The sequence below is a fragment of the Odocoileus virginianus genome, chromosome 15, assembly GCF_023699985.2.
Source record: "Odocoileus virginianus isolate 20LAN1187 ecotype Illinois chromosome 15, Ovbor_1.2, whole genome shotgun sequence".
In the NCBI taxonomy this organism is placed as follows: domain Eukaryota; kingdom Metazoa; phylum Chordata; class Mammalia; order Artiodactyla; family Cervidae; genus Odocoileus; species Odocoileus virginianus.
This window is the reverse complement of record NC_069688.1, coordinates 30,602,864-30,620,355: the sequence shown is the minus strand read 5'-3', so window position 1 is coordinate 30,620,355 and position 17,492 is coordinate 30,602,864. Positions and strand designations below refer to the sequence as shown.

The 17,492-nt window shown below is 42.0% G+C and overlaps 1 pseudogene; it reads left to right on the top strand.

The window, feature by feature from the left end:
• The first annotated feature begins 3,730 nt into the window (after window positions 1–3,730).
• Window positions 3,731–17,492, top strand: part of LOC110135839 (peptidyl-prolyl cis-trans isomerase FKBP4-like) — a 29,000-nt pseudogene continuing 15,238 nt past the window's right edge.

Here is a 17,492-nt window from a genome sequence, read left to right as displayed (position 1 = left end):
TAAATCATCTTCCAGCTGAAAGATGATATGCTAGGATATGGTTCTCAAAGTATGGTCCCTGGACCATCAATATCAGTATCACCTGGGATTTGTTAGAAACACAAATACTTGGGAGGGGAGGTGAGAGAGCTGGACTGGGAGTTTGGGATTAGCAGATGCAAACTATTACATATAAAGTGGATAAACAACAAGGTCCTACAGTATAGCACAGGGAATTATTTTCAATTGTTGTTGTTCAGTCACTAAGTCATCTCCAACTCTTTGTGACCCAACGGACTGCAGCACGCCAAGGTTCCCTGTCCTTCCCTGTCTCCTGGAGTTTGCTCAAACTCACGTCCATTGAGTCAGTGATGCCATCCAGTCATCTTATCCTCTGTCATCCCCTTCTCCTCCTGCCCTCAATCTTTCCCAGCATCAGGGTCTTTTCCAATGAATCAGCTCTTCAATATCCTGTGATAAATCATAGTGGAAAAGAATATGAAAAAGAATATGTGTGTGTATATATGCATATATATATGACTCACTTTGCTGTACAGAAGAAATCAATACAACATTGTAAATCAGCTATACTTCAATAAAATATATTTAAAAAATAATACTTGGGTCATATTCCAGACATCCTGAATCAAAAACTCCGGGGCTGAAGCCCAGTAATCTGTACTTTAACAAGCCCTCCTGGTGGTCCTGCTACACACTAAAGCTTGAGACCCACTGATCTGTGGATGACACCCCTCAGCTTCCCTCCGCACCACCTCACATCTGTGTCCAAAAAGAAGGTGGCTAGATCACCAGGAGAGAGCTCTTCAGAGTAGACTGGAGACTGCTGTCCTTGACCCTCTCCTGATCCTATTTTTATTAATGACGGTGGAAGAACAGATGGCACGCCCATCTCATTAACCGATGATAGAGAGCTGGATGGCATAGAGATGTTGAATGATGACATTAGTACCCAAAGACACAAAGTGATGGTCCAAATATCTCAAGGTGAAACTTAATAGGGTATATTAGTTAGGATTAGATTCAGCTTTGAGTGACAGAAAACCCAAAATAGCATTGGCTTAATAAGAGAGAAATTTGATATTTCTCATTCACACAAATGAACTCTGGAAGTGTCAGGCCAGAGTCAGTGGGGTGGCTCCACCCCCTGGAATTCCCAGGACTCAAGCTCCCCGTCTGCCCCACTCCTAAGATACAGCCTCATCGTCAAGTCAAAGATGGAAACATTTATGTTTCAGATAGCAAAATGGAGAAAACAGTCTGTTCTTGCTGTCTTTTAAGGATTCTGGATAATCACATTATCCTGCTGCATCCTACTGGCCAAAACTTAGTATGGCCATAGCTACAATGGAGGCTAAGAATTGTAGCCTTTATTTCTCTGGGAAGTTCAGCTAGAAAACTGTGCTGTGGAAGAAAGGGAGAATAAATAATAGGACACAGTGAGTAGTCTCTACTGACCAAAGCAAAAACAAAGACCTAAAGAAGGTCTAAAATGCGAATGTCAGACTTCCCTGGTAGTCCAGAGGTTAAGAATACACCTGTCAGTGCAGGAGACATGGGTTTGATCCTTGGTCCAGGAAAATCTCACATTCCACAGAGCAGCTAAGCCCATGAGCTACAACTACTGAAGCCCAAGCAGCTAGAGCCCAGGGTTCTACAACAAAAGTCACTGCGATGAGAAGCCCAAGCACCAAAACTAGAGAATAGCCCCCTCTCACCGCAAGTAGAGAAAGCCTGCAAGCACAGCAACAACGACCATCACAGCCGAAAAATAAAACGTGAAGGTACCTTGAAGATTGTTGGCAGAGGAGGGGGAGCAGGGAATACCAGCCCTCTGCTGTCTCTCTATGTGCTGTGCTTAATTGTTCAGTCATATCTGAGTCTTTGCTACCCCATGGACTGTAACCCATCAGGCTCCTCTGTCCATGTGGATTTTGGCTTAAGTAAACAGAGAAAGTGGTGGTGGTGATGGTTTTGTCGCTAAGTTATGTCCAACACTTGCCACCCTATGGACTGAAATATATCAGGCTCCTCTGTCCATGGGATTTCCCAGGTAAGAGTACTGAAGTGGGTGGCTATTTCCTTCTCCAGGGGATCTTCCCGACCCAGGGATCCAACCTGCAACTCCTTCATTGGCAGGCGGGTTCTTTACCAACTGGCCACCAAGGAAGCATAAGAAATAAAACTGAAATTCTCAGACACCGTGCTAACTTCAGGGATGTCATCAAGATGTGGCCCTTCTCCATATCTTGGCTCTATAGTCCTCCATGGTAGATTCATTCCTATGCTTCACATGGTGGCAAGATGTTTGCCCACAGACCCAGGCCCCTCCCCTGAACCTGCCGGTGGGCCAGGAGAAGTGCACATTCACTCTTCTCCATCATGTCTCCACCAGTTTTTCAAGTCAGCCTCCTCTAGCAAAGTGGTTCTCAATCCTGACTACTCATTGAAATCCCTTCAGGAGTTTTTTAAAATCCCCGATACCCAAGTCTTTCTTTCTAAATCTGACTTTATTGGTCGGGGTGGGACTCTGGCATTTTAGCAATTTCCCCAGGTGATTCTGTTGTTTATCCAGAGTGAAGAACCCTTGGTCTAGCATACCATGGAAAAGTGGAAGCTTTGCCTCTTGAATGTCTCTGGAGTCAGGTCCCCAGACGCTATGTGTGGGTGTCGTGTGTCTCCTCCACTGAGTCCTTACTGAACAGCTGGGGACCCCCTGAACCTCCGTATCTGAGTTTCCTTCATAGAATTCCGTGTCTCTCTGTGGGGCTAGATGGAGGGAACCCTAGACTGCCCTGCCTTTCTATCTCCCCAAGGTCTCTGCATATGGCTGTCAAGGTTGATTTTCTTTTACTAAAGGACTGGGGTGATTTTAAAAGGAAAACTCCAATAGGAAGGGGAAAAAAAATTAAAGGTTTGGAGAGTCATCTGCTCATAGACTATAATTGAAATCTAAGACCAAGACCCGAAGAATGTCAACAATTAAAAGCTCCATAGCAAGGATTAGTTGATCAAAGAAGCTGGGAGGGATTATCCAGAGCAGGTCACAGGAAATCCACAAGAGCATGGACTCTGGAAGCCAAGAGAACAAAGGCTGAAAGCACCAAGAACGAGCTCACCCACTTTAGTCTTTTATCTACTGACCTCACCTGGTGTCACCTATGCTGGTGACTTCTTTCAGTGAAATGTGAATATTCAGAGTGATGGCAACAATGCTCCAAATTTCACTGGAAGCTCAAGTTACTCCCCTTGGATATGTTGTCCATAGATACTCAGATTTCTCTACAAAAAAAAAAAAAAAAGCTCATATAGTACGGGGAACTCTGCTCAATATTTTGTAATAAACTGAAAGGGGAGAGAACTTGAAAAAGAATAAATATATGTATTTGTGTAACTGAATCACTTTGCTGTACACCTAAAACTAACACTTTTTCATTGTTAATCAACTATACTCCAATGTAAAATGAAAACGTTTTTAAATAAATAAGATGAAATGTAAGGACTTACCTGGTGGTCCTGTGCTTAAGACGCTGTACTCCCAATGCAGAGGACCCTGGTTTGATCCTTGGTTTCAAAATCTTTCAGTTCACACGTTCAGCTAAAGATCCTGCATGTTGCAATGAAAGATCCTACATCTGCAACTAAAACCTGGAGCAGCCAAATAAATACTTTAAAAAATAAATAAATAAGGCACAAGCCCAGGCCAGCCACTGGCAACCGCAGAAACAGTTTAATGACCACCAAGGAGATGAAGGTGGCCAAGAGCAGGGCGCAGTTGGTGCCGCAGCCCCTCAAGGCAGTGGACCTCAGCCCCAAGCAGGATGAGGGTGTGCTTAAGTTCATCAAGCGAGAAGGCCCTGGCACAGAGATGCCCATGATCGGGGACCGAGTTTCTGTCCACTACAGGGGCTGGCTGCTCGATGGTACCAAGTTCCACTCCAGCCTGGACCGCAAGGACAGGTTCTCCTTTGACCTGAGGAGAGGCAAGGTCATCAGGGCTTGGGATGTTGCTGTAGCGACCATGAAGGCAGGCGAATTATGCCACAATACCTGCAAGCCAGAACATGCCTAGGGCTCAGCAGGCTGCTCTCCCAGGATCCCTCCCAACACCACACTTGTGTTTGAAGTGGAGTTGTTGGAGTTCAAGGAAGAGGACCACAGGGGATCATCAGGAGAATACGGAGGTGATGGGGAAGGATACGCCAAGTCCAGTGACAGCGCCACCCTGGAGTTTGCACTGGAAGGATACTTCGAGGACCATATCTTTGACCCACGGGAGCTCAGCTTTGAAGTTGGTGAGGGAGAGAGCATGCATCTTCCCCTGTGGGCTGGAGAAAGCCATTCAGTGTGTGGATAAAAGAGAACATTCCATTGTGTATCTTAATACCTATATGCTTTCAGCAGTGCTGGGAAGGAGAAGTTCCAGATCCCACCAAATGCTGAGCTGATGTATGAAATACAGCACAAGAATTTTTGAGAGGGTCGAGTCCTGGGAGATGAGTTCTGAGACGCTGGAGCAGAGGACCGTAGTGAAGGAGCGAGGTACTGTGAACTTTGAGGAAGGCCAAGTCCAAGCAAGCTGTGCTGCAGTATAAAAAGACTGTGTCCTGGGGCTTCCCTGGTGGTCACGGTTGAGAACTTGCCTTGCAGCGTAGGGGATACTGATTCAATCCCTGGTCCAGGAAGATCCCATATACCATGGGGCAGCCGAGCCCGTGCACCCCAACTGCCAAAGCCCGAGCACCCTAGAGCCCGTGCTCCACCACAAGGAGAGGCTACGGCAGTAAGAAGCCTGTGCCCCACAACTAGAGAGTGGCCCCCACTCCCTGCAACTAGAGAAAGCCTGCACACAGCAGGGAAGACCCAGCACAGCCATAAATAAATAACTTTTTTTTTTTTTTTAAAAAAAGATTGTGTCCTGGCTGGAATAATAGTGGGGCTTCTCTGAGGAGGACGCACAAGAAGGTGCAGGCCCTTCAGCTGGCCTCCCACCTCAACCTGGCCATGTGTCATCTGAAGCTGCAAGTCTTCTCAGCTGCCACTGAAAACCGTAACAAGGCCCAGGAAGTGGACAGCAACGATGAGAAGGGCCTTGTCCACGAGGGAGAGGCCCACCCAGTGGGGAACGCCCGGGCTGACTTGCAGAAGGGCCTGCAGCTCTACCCAGCAACAAGGCGGCCGAGGTTCAGCTGGCCACGTGCCCACAGCAGATCCACAAGCAGCTGGAGGGGAGGAGAAGCTCTGTGCCAACACGTCTGACAGGCTGGCTGAGGAGGCGAGCAAAAGGCCCAGGCCGCAGTGGCTGCAGAACAGCCGGCTGACATGGAGATGAGAGAGCAGAAGAATGACGGGGGGCGGTGAGGGGGTGGGAGTGGGGCAGCCTCAGCCTCGCCCCAACCCTGTCCCCACGACTGCCTGTCCCCCTGACCCCTAGCCCCCACCCTATTCCACCCTGGTGTGTGTGTGTGTGTGTGTGTGTGTGTGTGTGTGTGAGAGAGAGAGAGAGAGAGAGTCTCTCAGTTGTGTCTGACTCTTTTCAACCCCGTGAACTGTAGCTCACCAGGCTCCTCTGTCCATGGAATTCTCCAGGCAAGATTATGAAGTGGGTCAGGGGATCGTCCCAACTCAGGGATCGAACTGGGGTCTCTTGCATGGCAGGCAGATTCTTTACCACTTGAACCACCACAAACTGAAGAATTTTGAGTGAATTAGAGCTTTAAAAAAATGACTTAAATAAAATATAGACTCCTCAAAACAAAACAGAAGCTCACGCAGAGCTAGGAACTTCCCCAAAGATCTCCTCCAAATATAGTGCTCCTCAAATCCTTCTACCTATCAAGTCAGGGATCTAGAATTCCCAAACTGTGTGTGCTGAGGAAACCAGGGTCACTGCAGTGAATCAGATGAACCCTGCAGGATATTTTATTTTATTTTATTCTATTTATTATTTTTTTTTAGGACATTTTAAACTTTTGAGGAAAACACAAGAACACTTGGTGGGTGCCATACAAATTACAGTCAGTAAATTACTTTGGATCTAACTACTTAGTAATCTAAAACCTTATACATATACCCATGAATAAATAACTGAGCTGACTATAACCATGAGCCTAGAAAGTTTGGGAAAATCTGAAGCAGGTAAATACTTTTCTCCAGCACTCTCTCTTCCTCAAATTTACCATCACTGAAGCTGTCAGCCTAAAAATAGGATCCCCACCACCACGAAGAGCACATATATTTGTTTCTTACTCCAGCTCTAAGGGAATTAATTGTTCCCGTTTAGTATTATAAACAACTATGGGTTAGGTGAAATTCGAATTTACAATAGAAACAATCTAGATAGCGTATGAAACTGAAATATTTTATTTCAAGCTCAACAAATATCTGAAGAAAACTAATTTGTATTCAGAACATTTTCAGGGTTTATATCTTTTGCTTTTAGGCCAGGAGTGCAGGATGAGTATTCTAATAACAAAAAAGAAAATAAGACCATTAGGTGAAAACCATAGGCCTAAATCCTAGTTTATATCAATTGAATTTGTTCAATTCCATGGCCAAAGAGCAAATTTCTAGCTCTGGCTTTATATATGTGTTAGTCAGGATAATCTTGGTTAATGTTACAGTAAGTCCTAAAAAGAAAAACTCTAAAAATCAGTGGCTTAACAACCCCCACCCTTGCCACAGAGCTTTATTTCTCAATTACCTGGACAATAAACAAGATACCAGATAAATAAGCAAGGAGGTAATCACAGATTGTGGCATGAATTTTATTAATTAACTAATGAACTAATGTGGGGTTTCTTCATTAATTTATTCAACAAATTTGGGTTGAGTAGTAGATTTTGTACCAGATATAGTTCTAGTGCCAGCAGTATGATGATAAATAAAACAAAGCTTATATTCTTCTGGGAGGAGAGACAACCCACAAATGACACATAAAAAAATAAGCAGAGATAAGAGCTTTTAAGAACAACAAGGCAAGACATGTGGTGGCCTTGGCTATAGTGATGTTTGTGTATTTTGGGGTTCCATGTGGATTTTGATGAACCATCAGTAAGATTGTTTGCTACACACCATAACTCCCCTCTTTTCCATCATCAAACCTCAGTGATGGGTTTTCACTGGATTTGATTTATTAATATGTAAAGATTTTCAAAATATATTAAATTAAAATTTTTAAAATCAGGTTAAAAATGGTATGTACGCAATGATCCCATCTCAAGGACTGGACCCATATGAAGCAATATGGAAGCGCACACATTAATATGCTAACAGAGAAAATCCTGGATGTTGAAATTACACATAATTTTGTTTTCCTTTTTTCATATGTGGAAAATGCATATTTTCTAATTTATCTGCAATAAGCACTGGTTATTAATATGATAATGAAATAAAATGTATGAACACTCTATGTGGCTTAAGAAGCTAAATAATTCATAGATTATATGTTTTCCAGGGAGAGCAAAGGTATATAATATTTGAATTTGCTCTTGAAAGCATCAAGAAGGCAGCAAATTTGGAACTTGTGGAGGTATTCTCAGAGTTAGAATCTGTTATTCTCTTGTGGGATTGGAAAGGTGGGCTTACTTGAAAGAGAGAAAAAAAGAAGTAAGTAGTGTTATGATGTATGAAGAGAGAATATAACCACGGTTCTAGGATAAATCAGAGAAGCTTTTCTACCTCTAAGTTTGTGCTGCCCAAAATCATCAGTCCTGGGATGATTTTGTCCAAGCCACTTCCCTGGATGAGGATACAATCCAGAGGAAGACCTAGAGAGGCTAGAACTCAGCTGGATCCTTGGGATTCCAAGAAAATGGGGAAACCTCATTTGCTTTCACCCAAACAACAAGCATCAGAAAGTACAAGATGAGCTCAGGGTCACCAGTAAGGGAAATGAGTGTGGTATAATGACAAGCCTGACTGGAGAGTCTGACTTTTAGATCATAACTACTGTCATCATCAACAACATCGTCATCATGATGATGTGGTATGGAATCTTAATAGAATGCCTGGAAATGTGTTCTTTTCATGATCTCATTCAATATATTGTGTGAAAATTAATTATACTTGAGTTATATACCTTATGGACTTCCCTGGTGGCTCAGATGGTAAAGCATCTGTGTACAACTTGGGAGACCCGGGTTCAATCCCTGGGTTGGGAAGATCTGGAGAAGGAAATGGCAACCCACTCCAGTACTCTTGCCTGAAAATCCCATGGAAGGAGGAGCCTTTAGGCTATAGTCCATGGGGTTGCAAAGAGTCGGACACGACATAGCGACTTCACTTTCACTTTCTATATACTTTATATATTTATATACTTTATATATTTTAATATCTGGACATAGAGTACTCACAAACAAGGTCATGTTAGGGAGAAGAACACGTCAAGGCTCAGGCAAGTAACAATTTCCAGGTGCAAAGAAGAGTCCTTGGAGGCGTGGGCAGGGAGTTTGTGTGACGGGGGATGCCAAAGTTGTACTAATAACAGAGATAGAAAGTGATTTACTATTTCTGGATGGGAAAAAGTTCTGGATGGGAAAGAATTCTTCTTCTCACTTGGGAGTTTTCCACTGAACTCCAAACGAAGACTCAAGAAGTAGAATCATAAAAGAAGGCAAGTGGGGAAAGATCAAGACGTGGCAAGTTATCCTCGCTCTTTTTTGCTCATCCTATTAGGCACTTGTTCCATTCCCATCATATCTTGGGACACAACTCTGGGATAATGGAAACATCTGCTATATGCCAAAATCAAGGGTCAGGAAGAGATAACCTTAAGAAGTGTCCCGAATGACTATTTCCTAAGTCCTGGGCAATAGAATGTATGTGAAAGGAGAGCCCAAAAACTGCCTGTAATCAGCAGACACAGAAAAGAAGCTTATGGCTTCCGAAAGGGAAAGGCAGGGAAGGGATAAATTAGGAGTTTGGGATTAGCATGTACACAGCACTGTACATAAAATAGACAACCAAAAAGGACTTACTGTACAGCACAGAGAACTATACTCAATATTTTGTAATGACCTATCAGAGAAAAGAATGTGAAAAACAATATATAGATGTATAACCAAATCACTTGGCTATCCACCTGAAACTAACACAAATTATAAATCAAGTATACTGCAATAAAAAATGTTTTTTAACTCTGCAGCAGAAAAAAATTATCATACTAAATAGGAAAAATTTTTTTTTTAAAAATAGGACTTCCCTGGTAGTTCAGTGGCTAAGACTCTGCACTCCCAGTGCAGGGGGCTCAGGTTTGACCCCTAGTCAGGGAACTAGATAGATCCCACATGCTGCAGCTAAGACCCAGCACAGCCAAATGGATAAATAAGTAAAGTTAAAAAAAAAAAAAAAGCTTTAGGTCAGTTCAGAGCAGATTTTGTGAGTACTTTTTACATACCATCCACATCTAAAGTTTTCTATTTCTTTGTAGTCCTGGTTCTTATGTGGTCTCTGTGGCTGCATGGTTAGGCTAGCACACCCCTTCAGCTGTTCCAAATCACCTGTGCTTTGCTCTTTCTATGAAAACTGAAAACAAAATTTTAACCTTAGTTTTCAGAACTTGAGAACTTCAGAGTTTAACTTCAATTTAAGGAATTGTAACAGAGAGCGCTAACTTTTTTACTATTGTACTCTTTCAGCATACCATTTTTAAACAAAGTTTGTAAAACTAAAGAACAGGTGTAACTGTAGTTTCTGGCTGTGTCTGATAGCCACATCATCTAATTGTGTTTTATGTAGGTTCTAAACCAACAGGCTATAATCCTTTAAATCTCTCCCCTTTGTTTTCTAGACAACATCCCATTCATCTGTCTTTCCCTCCTGTTTCACCCTGAAATGACCTGAGTCTGGAGTATGCAGACACTTAGCCTGAGCCTGCCTTTGCCTGATTCTTGATCCTCACTTCTATTAGGATCTGTGTTTATAGTTACCCCCTACTCTTTGTTTCTGAACTATGACAGAGTGTTTTATGGATTTTGGGGGGACAAAATATGTATGTGTCAAAAAGTGAAATTTCTCTGTAGACACTGATTTTTTTTTTCCAAACTTTAAACTTTTAATTTTGTATTGGGGTATAGCTGATTAACAATGTTGTGGTAGTTTCAGGTGAGCAGCAAAAAGACTCAGCCATACATATACATGTATCCACTCTCCCCTAAACCTGCCTCCCATCCAAGCTGGCATATAACATTGAGCAGAGTTCCACATGCTATACCATAGGTCCTTGTTGGTTATACATTTTGACTATAGCAGTGTGATTATATGACCTTCCCAAGCTCCCTAACCATTCTGTCCCCTGGCAGCCACAAGTTCTTTCTCTAAGTCTGTGAGTTTCTTACTGTTTTGTAAGTTAATTTGTATCATTTATTTTTAGATTTGTGGACACTGATTTCTATCTTGTGCTTGTAATATATCAATCGGCCTCGGGATTAAAGAGTTCCATCGGGCTTCCCTGGTAGTCCAGTGGTTAATAATCTGCCTTGTAATGCAGGGGACACTGGTTCCATTCCTGATCCAGGAAGATCCCACATGCCAAGGGGCAACAGCCCTTGCTCTAATGCCTGCATGCTGCAGCTACTGAAACCCGAATGCCTAGAGCCTGTACTCTGCAATGAGAAACCCACGCACCACAACCAGCGAGTGGCCCCTGCTTGCATGTAGCCACAAAGACACAGCACAGCTAAAATTACAAATAAACAAATAATCTTTAAAATAAATATACATTTTTTTAAGTTATAAAGAGCTTCATCTTTTTTCTTGCAGCATCTTGCCTTATGTCCCATCAATAGCCACATTCTAAATCTAAGACTTCCCTTGAAATGTTTCTGTCCCTTTCTTGCCCCCTTACCATCAATAATATTTCTCCTTCCAACTATTTGGTTTAATTATTCTTTGACTTTTCACAGAGATTCTCAAATTCTGCAAAAACACATCCATGGAGCACAACCTTCTGTCTGAAGTTGTAATGACTAGTGTACTTGTCAGGGTATTCCAGAGCAACAGAACTAGTGGGAGATTATATACATACATTCTTTATTTATTATCAGATATTGGCTCATAATATTACAGAGGCTAAGAAGTCCCACACCATCATCCTGGAGACCCAAGAAAGCTGATTGTGTAGTTGGAAAGCCTTACAGCCAGAACCAGTGGTGTAGATTCCAGTCCAGGTCTGAAGGCCTGAGAAGGGCTTCAGGAGCTCCCAAATCAATGACCCAGCTCAGCAGTCAGGCAGAGAGACAATTCAAACTTCCCCTGCCTTTTCATTCTCTTCAGGCCCCCAGGAGATTATATGATGCCCCCACACACTGTGGAGAGCCATCTGCTTTACTTAGTCCACCAAGTCATGTATTTCTCTTGGAAACAACCTCACATGCCTGCATGCTAAGTTGCTTCAGTCATGTCCGACTCTTTGTGACCCTATGGACTGTAGCTGACTAGGCTCCTCTGTCCATGGGATTCTCCAGGCAAAAATACTGATGTGGGTTGCCATGCCCTCCTCCAGGGGATCTTCCTGACCTAGAGATCGAACCCATGTCTCTTTTGTCTCCTGCATTGGCAGGCAGGTTCTTTACCACTAACACCACCTAGGAGGCCTAAACATTCTCATAGGCACCAGAAGAATATTTAACCAGTTATCTGGACATCCCAAGGCCAAGTCAAATTGACACATAAAATTAACCATCACAACCAGGTACATCAAAATAAAAGTGCTGGCCTTGGAAACCAGAAACCAGGCTGTTAGGCCTGCCTGTACCTCCTCCCACCTCTGCGAGCTTGGAAAGTCTGAGGCCATTTGGGATCTGCCGTGGGAAAACTCGTCCAGGGTTTCCTCAATGCCTTCTCATGCTCAGCTACAGGACCATCTCATAAACCAGTTTCCTACCGTATAGCCCAGAGAACTATACTCAATATCTTATGATAAACCATGATGGAAAAGAATATTTTTTTGAAAAGAATATATATATGTATGTATAACTGAATCACTTTACTATACAGCATAAATTAACACAATATTGTAAATCAACTATACTTCACTAAAATGTATATATATATACATAAATATATATATAAAACCATCTCTGAATCTGTCTAACCCAAGACACGTGGGCATTGACCGAGGAGGTCCCATCAGCAATTTTCTATTAGGGCTCAAGGGCAAGAAAGGCCCAACTTGCCAATTGAAACAATTTTAAAGAATATAAGCAGGAAGTAAGGGAACGTCTTTCTGGGAGAGTGGTCGGTGCTTTTACAGGCAAAATCAAAGGAGTGGTGAGGCATGAGCACCCTGCTCGGGGATTGGTTTTCCTCGACTGTTGTTTCTGCCTGGACAACATCCATGCCCCTTCCTTTGGGTACCAACACTTTGAGTTTGCTTTGAGAAATACCTTTGCACCACCGTGCCAAGATTTGGTGTGACTTTCCAAGAATCCTTGGACCACACCCAGGTAAGCCAGTAACTGAAGCTAATTTATCCTTGAAGACTGTTCATGGGTTCCTGCTCCCTAGGTCTCTGGAGCTGATCTTTTTTTTTTTCTTCTTCTTCAGTTTAACAGCTATTGTTTTAAACAGCTTCAATTATAGAGTAAAACCACTGAATACATATTTTTATTTCAAAGAGATCATGTATTCTTTTTCTTATATATAGTAAGGTTATTTTTCTTTTTAAAACTGTCATATTTATAATATCTTGCACTATCTTCACTATCTTTAAAAGGTAAAATCTTTCCACTTATAGCTATCAAATATATTATCACTCTTATATAAAAGTATTTGATTGCATTTACATTTTTAAGACATAACTAATTATTGTACATTTCTCCTTGGTTCCATGCTTTCTTTTCTCTTTAAGTGTACAGCTTTTTCACGTGTGTGTATGTGCTCAGTCGTTCAGTTGTGACCAACTCTTTGCAACCCCATGGACTGTAGCCCACCAGGCTCCTTGGTCCGTGGGATTTCCCAGGCAAGAAAATACTGGAGTGGGTTGGCATTTCCTTCTCCAGGGGAAATGACACTACTTTGCACATTACTATATACAAACCTGGTAATCACCAAGAACCTACTGTATAGCATAGGGTGGAGCTGCTCTTATAAATGTCCTCTCTGAGTCTAGTTCATGAATTTATTTTTAAAGCCCATGACTTATCCATACCTCTCCAATCTTTAAGTTATCCATAGTTGATTTCTATTGTTTATAACTTAAATAACCCTTACTATCCCTCCAGATTTTTCCAAGGATATGTTTTCAGGAACCTCTTTTTCCTATGTTCTCCCCACTTCTTTGTCTTTTTAAACATTTTTCCTTTATTAGGAAGGAAGGAGTAAAAGGATAGTTAGGGAGTTTGGGATCAACATTTACACCTTTGCTATATTTAAAATGGATAGCCATCAAGGCTTTATAGCACAGAGAACTCTGCTCAATGTTATGTGGCAACCTGAATGAGAAGGGAGTTTGGGGAAGAATGGATACATGTGTATATGTGACTGAGTCCATTTGCTGTCCACCTGAAACTATCACAACACTGTTAATCAGCTATACTCCAATGTAAAATAAAAAGCTAAAAAAATTTTTTTTTAATTTCCTTTTTTCCCCTCATCATACTTGCTCCTTCATGCATTTTCCACGAAGTCCTTAGTTTCTCCGACCTGAGGGGTCACAGGAGGTTCTCATCATGCTTCTTGGGAGAAGTTTTGGACTTTAATATTCTTTAGAGCAGAACTTCTACTGGAAAAACAAACCTTTTTCTTCCTCACATTGGCCACCTCCCATAGCAAAATTCTGAGGTTATTATTCAACAGAATCTGTCTCTACTCTGTCTGCAAAATGTCTTCTCTCACAAAAGATGATGAGAGAAAGGAAAGGTAGGTTTGAAGGTGAAAGATAACTCCATCTTGCCACATTTATAAGAGGAAAAAGTAGAAATACTTTAGGTGTCCCACAGGGTTGGCTAAGTAAAGTACAAGAGTATCTACTTACAAAACCATTTAAATAACTATTATATCACCTATCAGATAATGTAATACCATCATCAAATAGAACCTCAATGTATACAAAATAAAACATCTTGTGATCATAGCAAGAGTTCCCCAAGGAAAATAAATAAATATGAGATGGAACGTGAAAACCCTTCATGGGAGAAAATGGTTACCTTGGGAAGCATACAACAAAACGCTGAAAACCTTTTACAAAAGAGCAGATCTTTCTCACAGAAAGGGCCTCCAATAGAGCTATTAAAATCCATGAATAAGTAAATTAATTCCTGGTTAACCCCAATAGCTTTTGTTTTTATCTGCCCAGCCCACTTTGTCTCCACTTTCCCTAGAAACAAACCCTAACCCCCTTCCTTAAGAATGTATACATGTGACCCCAGCTTGAGTGTCACAAGACCCTCTTCCTGCCTCAGTGACTGGTCCAGGGATGGGCATGGAACACAACTGGGGCCAAGTGAAATCCTCAACAGAGATTTTTCTGCTGAGGCAGGTGAGAAAGCCTGCTCCCTCTTTGACCATGAGTGACACTCACCTGACCTCAGCTCAGTCAGCATCAGGCCCCACTTACCTTATAGCAAAGCCTGAGAAGATGACAAGGGATAAGCCATCCCTGAGTGCCTGAAGCTGCTCTCAGCCTCATACATGCTGTGTGCCAAGTTGCTTTAGTCATGTCCGACCTTTGTGAGTCCAAAGCCTGCCGGGCTTCTCTGTCCATGGGATTCTCCAGGCAAGAATACTGGAGTGGGTTGCCATTTCCTTCTCCAGGGTATCTTCCCGACCCAGGGATCGAACTCAGCTCTCCAGCATTGCAGGCAGACGCTTTACCCTCTGAGCCACCAGGGAAGTCATTCACCTTAAACGGTGGCCAAAGGCATCTGTGGACTCGCTGTTATTTGCACAGAGTTTTGCATGATTTTGGTACCAGTCATCCCTACCTCCGTTGTCCTCTAGACTGACCCGTCTGCATAGCAGTTCAGACAAGCCAAAGTCCAAATCCAGGGAGCTACCAGGGACCACACACAGACATTCTCTTCTCTCTTTCTTTGGGCCATGCAGAACCACAGTATCTTCAGAGTCTCGGTTATACAAAATTACCTCCATGCTATCACATAGAAATCACTTATCTCATTAAAGAAATAACACACTAAGGGAAAAGATCTCAAAGTTAATAGATGACAGTCACCAAGAGGGCTATCTCATTGACTTTGTCTGGACCAAATTTATCTTTCTGCACAGCTGGAGCCATAACTAAACACCTGGATACAGAAGAGGAGGCAAATGGAGAAGTGAGGCAATTAGACTGGCAATTCAAAATAAGAGTAAGAAGGACTTTTTACTTGAAAAATGGGTTCAGGCTAAGTTGACTTAAACCCCTAAAGAGAGCAATGTGGACGATAAATGACTATCCACAGTCTGTTCTCAGTTACAACTGTCTCTGAAAAAGGAAAAAGAATATATATATATATACACACACACACACACACATATATATGACTAAATCACTGTGCTATACACCTGAAACTAACACAAATTTGTAAATCAACTATACTTCATTTTTTAAAAATTTACAATGGTCATAAATTATTTATTTAAATCAAATTTGTTATTAACAAAGTATGAGCCATTGTAAGAGCAAAGAGTTTGCACTAAGAGTTGATGCTGTCTGAACAGAAGTTTAATGCAAAGTTGGGGTGGAGGGGGGCAGAAGAGAAACTCAAAGAGCTCAATCACATTTAAAATGAGTGACAAAACCTAGTGAATCATCACTAGCTCTAATTCTAGCCATATTTTATGACTTTCTAGAACTTTCAAAGATATGTTTTATGAGTACAAATGGTTAATTTTATGGATCTACTGGCTCCAACTGTGGTACCCAGTAAGTTTGGTCAAACACCAATCTGGATGTTTCTGTGCAGATATTTTGTATGCTATTAACATTTAAATCAGTAGCCTTTGAGTAAAATAGATTACTCTCTACAAAGTGGAGATTAATTATTTAATATAATTAATTAACATAGATTATTCTCTATATATTACTCTCGTGCAATCAGTTTAAGGCCTTAAGGGAAAAAGAATAACATCCTCCAAGAAGGAAGAAATTCTGTCTCCAGACTGAAGACAAGACTTCAGTGTTAATTCTTGCTGAAATTTCTAGGCTGCCAGTCTGCCCTACAGATTTTGAGCTGTAGGCTAACCCTAACACTTTAATACGTGTGTATGAGTGCATGTATACATACACACAGCACAAATTTATATTCCAAAGGAATAGAGTCAGACTCTAGAGTAAAACAATTTGATAGACCCTGTATTGAATTACGGAGAAGGCAATGGCGCCCCACTCCAGTACTCTCACCTGGAAAATCCCATGGATGGAGGAGCCTGGTAGGCTGCAGTCCATGGGGTCACTAAGAGTCGGACACGACTGAGCGACTTCACTTTCACTTTTCACTTTCATGCATTGGAGAAGGAAATGGCAACCCACACCAGTGTTCTTGCCTGGAGAATCCCAGGGATGGCGGAGCCTGGTGGGCTGCCATCTATGGGGTCGCACAGAGTCGGACACGACTGAAGTGACTTAGTAGTAGCAGTAGTATATTGAATTAAGAAACACTATGGAGAGAAATAATACAGAATAGGAGTTAGAATATCTTTACATTTAACCTTACTTCAATACTTTAACCCAGTTAACAACACAAAACTGGGATTTATTTATTATCATTAATACAGCTCTAAATGATCTGCCTCCTAATTTCTCTTTAATTAAAGTCACTTCTGTTCTTAAAGGGAGACATATTACTATTTTTGGTTCTGCTTCTTATTAAAGCAGCTTACATTTTTCTATTTCCACAGCAAAGTGATATTTATCTGGATAATAACGAGGGCTTCTCAAACTTTAATGTGCATAGGAATCACCGGGGATTTTTTTAAAATGTAGATTATGACTCATTTGGTCTGGGGCGGGGACACTGAGATACTTCATTTTTAGCAAGTTCCCAGGCGATACTAATGCCTTTGTCTGGGTCCCACACTTTGAGAAACAGGAACTAGAGCAGTGGTTTTCAAGTTTTAGAAGTGCTGGAATCCCCTGCAGGGCTTGAGAGATAACAGAGAGGTGGGTCCCACCCACAGGGTTTCTTTATTTTTTTTTTAATATTTGTTTATTTTTGGCTACGAGTGGGCTTTCTCTAGTTGCATTGAGTGAAGGGGCTACTCTAGCTACTGTGCATGGCTTCCTCCTTACAGTGGCTTCTCTTGTAGCTGAGCACAGGCTCTAGGGTTCGAAGGCTTCAGTAGTTGCAGCTCCAGGGCTCACTAGCTGTGAAGCTCACGCTTAGTTGCCCCAAGGCATATGTGATCTTCCAGAATCAGGCACCGAAACTGTTACATTGCAAGGCTAATTCTCAACAACTGAACCACCAGGGAAGACTTTCCTCCCAGGGTTTCTGATTTGGGGGATCTAAAGTGGAGCCTCAGAGCCTGTAGGAACAAATTCCCACATGGTACTG